Raw genomic sequence first — 6,807 nt, 5'->3', positions numbered from 1 at the left:
ACCTAATCAGAGGGAAAAAAGGAACAGGTGGGAAAAGGGTGAACGAGGTAGTTAGAGAAGATGAGGAACAGCTGGGGGAAGGAGAGGAAGAGAAGGTAACCTAATACGACCAGCAGAGGGAGACGAAGTGAAGAGAAAGAACAGGAACAAGACATAATATGACAATACATGACAGTACCCCCCCACTCACCGAGCGCCTCCTGGCGCACTCGAGGAGGAAACCTGGCGGCAACGGAGGAAATCATCGATCAGCGAACGGTCCAGCACGTCCCGAGAGGGAACCCAACTCCTTTCCTCAGGACCGTACCCCTCCCAATCCACTAGGTACTGATGACCACGGCCCCGAGGACGCATGTCCAAAATCTTACGGACCCTGTAGATAGGTGCGCCCTCGACAAGGATGGGGGGGGGGGGGAAGACGAGCGGGGGCGCGAAGAACGGGCTTAACACAGGAGACATGGAAGACCGGGTGGACACGACGAAGATATCGCGGAAGAAGAAGTCGCACTGCGACAGGATTAATGATCTGAGAAATACGGAACGGACCAATGAACCGTGGGGTCAACTTGCGAGAAGCTGTCTTAAGGGGAAGGTTCTGAGTGGAGAGCCAAACTCTCTGACCGCGACAATATCTAGGACTCTTAGTTCTACGCTTATTAGCGGCTCTCACAGTCTGCGCCCTATAACGGCAAAGTGCAGACCTGACCCTCTTCCAGGTGCGCTCGCAACGTTGGACAAAAGCCTGAGCGGAGGGGACGCTGGACTCGGCGAACTGAGACGAGAACAGCGGAGGCTGGTACCCGAGGCTACTCTGAAAAGGAGATAGCCCGGTCGCAGACGAAGGAAGCGAGTTGTGGGCGTATTCTGCCCAGGGGAGCTGTTCTGACCAAGACGCAGGGTTACGAAAAGAAAGACTGCGTAAGATGCGACCAATAGTCTGATTGGCCCGTTCTGCTTGACCGTTAGACTGGGGGTGAAAGCCGGAAGAGAGACTGACGGAAGCCCCAATCAAACGGCAAAACTCCCTCCAAAATTGAGATGTGAATTGCGGACCCCTGTCCGAAACGACGTCTGACGGAAGGCCATGAATTCTGAAAACATTCTCGATGATGATTTGTGCCGTTTCTTTAGCAGAAGGGAGCTTAGCGAGGGGAATAAAATGAGCCGCCTTAGAGAACCTATCGACAACCGTAAGAATAACAGTCTTCCCCGCTGACGAAGGCAGTCCGGTGATCAAATCTAAGGCGATGTGAGACCACGGTCGAGAGGGAATGGGAAGCGGTCTGAGACGGCCGGCAGGAGGGGAGTTACCGGACTTAGTCTGCGCGCAGACCGAACAAGCAGCCACGAAACGACGCGTGTCATGCTCCCGAGTGGGCCACCAAAAACGCTGGCGAATGGAAGCAAGCGTACCCCGAACGCCGGGGTGGCCGGCTAACTTGGCAGAGTGAGCCCACTGAAGAACGGCCAGACGAGTAGGAACGGGAACGAAAAAAAGGTTCCTAGGACAAGCGCGCGGCTACGGAGTGTGAGTGAGTGCTTGCTTTACCTGCCTCTCAATTCCCCAGACAGTCAACCCGACAACACGCCCCTCAGGAAAAATCCCCTCGGGGTCAGTGGAGGCTACTGAAGAACTGAAGAGACGAGATAAAGCATCAGGCTTGGTGTTCTTAGAGCCCGGACGATAAGAAATTACGAACTCGAAACGAGCGAAAAACAGCGCCCAACGAGCCTGACGCGCATTAAGTCGTTTGGCAGAACGGATGTACTCAAGGTTCCTATGGTCAGTCCAAACGACAAAAGGAACGGTCGCCCCCTCCAACCACTGTCGCCATTCGTCTAGGGCTAAGCGGATGGCGAGCAGTTCGCGGTTTCCCACATCATAGATACGTTCCGACAGCGACAGGCGATGAGAAAAATACGCGCAAGGGTGAACCTTGTCGTCAGAGAGGGAGCGCTGAGAAAGAATGGCTCCCACGCCCACCTCTGACGCGTCAACCTCGATAACGAACTGTCTAGAGACGTCAGGTGTAACAAGGATAGGTGCGGATGTAAAACGATTCTTGAGGAGATCAAAAGCTCCCTGGGCGGAAACGGACCACTTAAAGCACGTCTTGACAGAAGTAAGGGCTGTGAGAGGAGCTGCCACCTGACCGAAATTACGGATGAAACGACGATAGAAATTCGCGAAGCCGAGAAAGCGCTGCAGCTCGACGCGTGACTTAGGAACGGGCCAATCAATGACAGCTTGGACCTTAGCGGGATCCATCTTAATGCCTTCAGCGGAAATAACAGAACCGAGAAATGTGACGGAGGAGGCATGAAAAGTGCACTTCTCAGCCTTCACAAAAAGACAATTCTCTAAAAGGCGCTGGAGGACACGTCGAACGTGCTGAACATGAATCTGGAGTGACGGTGAAAAAATCAGGATATCGTCAAGGTAAACGAAAACAAAGATGTTCAGCATGTCTCTCAGGACGTCATTGACTAATGCCTGAAAGACAGCTGGAGCGTTAGCGAGGCCGAAAGGAAGAACCCGGTATTCAAAGTGCCCTAACGGAGTGTTAAACGCCGTTTTTCACTCGTCCCCCTCCCTGATGCGCACGAGATGGTAAGCGTTACGAAGGTCCAACTTAGTGAAAAACCTGGCTCCCTGCAGGATCTCGAAGGCTGAAGACATAAGAGGGAGCGGATAACGATTCTTCACTGTTATGTCATTCAGCCCTCGATAATCTATGCAGGGGCGCAGGGACCCGTCCTTCTTCTTAACAAAAAAAAACCCCGCTCCGGCGGGAGAGGAGGAGGGGACTATGGTACCGGCGTCAAGAGCTACAGACAAATAATCTTCGAGAGCCTCACGTTCGGGAGCCGACAGAGAGTATAGTCTACCCCGGGGGGGAGTGGTTCCCAGAAGGAGATCAATACTACAATCATACGACCGGTGCGGAGGAAGAGAGGTGGCCCTGGACCGACTGAACACCGTGCGCAGATCGTGATATTCCTCCGGCACCCCCGTCAAATCACCAGGCTCCTCCTGTGAAGAAGAGACCGAGGGAACAGGAGGGATAGCAGACATTAAACATTTCACATGACAAGAGACGTTCCAGGAGAGGATAGAATTACTAGACCAATTAATAGAAGGATTATGACAAACTAGCCAGGGATGGCCCAAAACAACAGGTGTAAAAGGTGAACGAAAAGTTAAAAAAGAAAGGGTTTCGCTATGATTACCAGAGACAGTGAGGGTTAAAGGTAGCGTCTCACGCTGAATCCTGGGGAGAGAACTACCATCCAAAGCGAACAAGGCCGTGGGCTCCCTTAACTGTCTGAGAGGAATGTCATGTTCCCGAGCCCAGGTCTCGTCCATAAAACAGCCCTCCGCCCCAGAGTCTATCAAGGCACTGCAGGAAGCTGACGAACCGGTCCAGCGTAGATGGACCGACAAGGTAGTGCAGGATCTTGAAGGAGAGACCAGAGTAGTAGCGCTCACCAGTAGCCCTCCGCTTACTGATGAGCTCTGGCTTTTACTGGACATGAAGTGACAAAATGACCAGCGGAACCGCAATAGAGACAGAGGCGGTTGGTGATTCTCCGTTCCCTCTCCTTAGTCGAGATGCGGATACCCCCAAGCTGCATAGGCTCAGCACCCGAGCCGGTGGAGGAAGATGGTAGTGATGCGGAGAGGGGGGCAACGGAGAACGCGAGCTCCTTTCCACGAGCTCGGTGACGAAGATCAACCCGTCGCTCTATGCGAATAGCGAGTTCAATCAAGGAATCCACGCTGGAAGGAACCTCCCGGGAGAGAATCTCATCCTTTACCTCCGCGCGGAGACCCTCCAGAAAACGAGCGAGCAAAGCCGGCTCGTTCCAGTCACTGGAGGCAGCAAGAGTGCGAAACTCAATAGAGTAATCTGTTATGGATCGATTACCTTGACATAGGGAAGACAGGACCCTGGAAGCTTCCTCCCCAAAAACAGAACGATCAAAAACCTGTATCATCTCCTCCTTAAAGTCCTGATACTGGTTAGTACACTCAGCCCTCGCCTCCCAGATTGCCGTGCCCCACTCACGAGCCCGTCCAGTAAGGAGAGATATGACGTAGGCGATACGAGCTGTGCTCCTGGAGTAAGTGTTGGGCTGGAGAGAAAACACAATATCACACTGGGTGAGGAACGAGCGGCATTCAGTGGGCTCCCCAGAGTAACACGACGGGTTATTGATTCTGGGCTCCGGAGATTCGAAAACCCTGGAAGTGGCCGGTGGATCGAGGCGGAGATGGTGAATCTGTTCTGTGAGGTTGGAGACTTGGGCGGCCAGGGTCTCAACGGCATGTCGAGCAGCAGACAATTCCTGCTCGTGTCTGCCTAGCATCGCTCCCTGGATCTCGACGGCTGAGTGGAGAGGATCCGAAGTCGCTGGGTCCATTCTTGGTCAGATTCTTCTGTTATGCACGTGAGTGAGGACCCAAAAGCGGTTTAACAAAAACAGAGTCCTTTAATGTCAAAACACAGGGAAGACATAGATCCTCTTCAGATGTATATAATGGCAAAATAGACAACCCGCAGAGAGGGCGACAAATGAATCATAAAGTCCTTCTGATATTTACAGAAGAGTCCCCCTTCTTAGCAGCAGAGGAGAATAGCTGGGTTAGCGGCGACAGACTGCTGGTCTCTCTGGGTAGGCGCGGGTCGTAGAGGACAGAGGTACCTGATCACACGCAGCATCAGATGAACAGGCAGATTCCGACAGGACGGGACAAGGGTGAAGCAAACGAGATGATAGTTTGGTTCTGGCATGAGAAACTCAAACGAGAATCTGACAAAGACAGAAGCAGGAACAGAGAGAGAAATAGAGACCTAATCAGAGGGAAAAAAGGAACAGGTGGGAAAAGGGTGAACGAGGTAGTTAGAGAAGATGAGGAACAGCTGGGGGAAGGAGAGGAAGAGAAGGTAACCTAATACGACCAGCAGAGGGAGACGGAGTGAAGAGAAAGAACAGGAACAAGACATAATATGACAATACATGACAGTTATACATCTTGACTTTCTGTAGGCCTACAGAATCCTGCAGGAAGAACCTGTCTATCCATTCGTCTGTGTGAACGGGGGACCTCTGTATGTCTGGAGTACAGTTATTCTTTTGTACAGTATGTCGAACAGCAGCGTCCATTGACTTTGGGTGGAATTTCAGCTTGACAGCGTGATTGAAATTTCAAGGTAATGTTCCCTCTGTTGTGATAAACTCAATCCGAATATTAAGGAGAGTCTAATTTATAATTATAATAGTGAATCTGTAATACATGAGCAGCTACAAGGTAGATCCCTCTGATTGCGGTCAGGGAAGGAGCTCAGAGAGAAAATGGTCAGGCTACATGTCCCTTATATAGTGGTAAGTGATAATACAATCATATGGTTTACACCACAGTTATTTTTGTACAAGAAACAGTTTCAGAACACAATGGCCTTGTGTTAGGGTGCAGACATAACAGGAGTCTATGAAATGCACAACATCACAGTTCAACACAGAACAGAGCATACATCTTGAAATTACAAAAGCTCACCCCAATTCTGCTACAACACCGCTTTAGCAGCTCACTGCATTCACGCTTAACTCTGCATATGTCCGCTCAATCAGAACTTGGAAACCTCGATATGAGTTTTAACTTCTACATTACTTATTTACAATGAAGATCTGTCTAGTATTTAGCCAACATGTGATAATAAACTAAGTACAAATATGTAGATGTGCATTATAAATGCAAGTACTCATAAGCAATAAATAATTGCCACAGAAAAGCACAAGACTCCCAAAGCTCGATAAGAATGATCATGGTGTAAGAAAGAGAGAACGTATGAGACTTCAAGTCTTATAGGGCAGATCTGGTTGTTGATTCCCGCTCAAGAGCAGACTTTTACAGTATGTATTATAGCTAGTACCATACTGTAGTTACCAGGTATCAAGTTGTGGTCTTCCATACAAAAGATACTAATAGAGAGGTGTTTGAATACCTCCAGAAGTGTACTGGCTGCCAAGGGACAGGGTGGATTATGTGAATAAATGAATTAAAGGATCTTGAATTTAACCTTTTAAACTCTGATGCCCTCTTGTGGCATTTTCTAAACGACACGTAATATTGTATACTGCCCTCATGAAGTACATTTTGGTTTCAAAACTGTAAGTCCTACAAACGCATGCTTAGTACTGTTAGAAATATAAGAACCGTGGGATTCTGAGAGTCAGAAACAATGTGACTACTACAGAGTCTGAGATACAGCTGAAATGTACCCCTAAATGTTCGTGTGTTGGGGATTAAGAGATTTGAAAGTCTAGGTTAAAAATAACTAATGTCACCAATTTATTGTTCCAAATGGATTTGTTATTAACAATTTGTCTAATTCTTCACCTAATGGTGGCGCTCTAAACATGTGCATATTCCATAGGAACACAGACATTTTAAAAGTGCAGGGCTTGTGCAACGTGCCATCCTTCATTTTTCATTTTACAGGAATGAAATACATACTGATGTAGTAAACTCCTCAATTTTATCAGGTGAATCTCATAACATATTCCTGTCTCTGCTATAGCGAAACGGTCCTGTAGGTTAGCATCCGCTTCATCGGACCACTTCCGTATTGAGAGTGTCACTGGTAATTCTTGTTTGGGTGTTTTCTTGTAAGCAGGAAGCAGGAGGATAGAGTTATGGTCTGAATTGCAACGGAGGGCCTTGTATGCATTTCTGTGTGTGGAGTAAATGTAACCTCTAGTTGCACAGGTGACATTATGGTAAAAATGAGGTAAAACGGATTT

This window comes from Oncorhynchus clarkii, chromosome 6, assembly GCF_045791955.1.
Source record: "Oncorhynchus clarkii lewisi isolate Uvic-CL-2024 chromosome 6, UVic_Ocla_1.0, whole genome shotgun sequence".
NCBI lineage: Eukaryota > Metazoa > Chordata > Actinopteri > Salmoniformes > Salmonidae > Oncorhynchus > Oncorhynchus clarkii.
Note: the sequence above shows the minus strand (reverse complement) of the source record.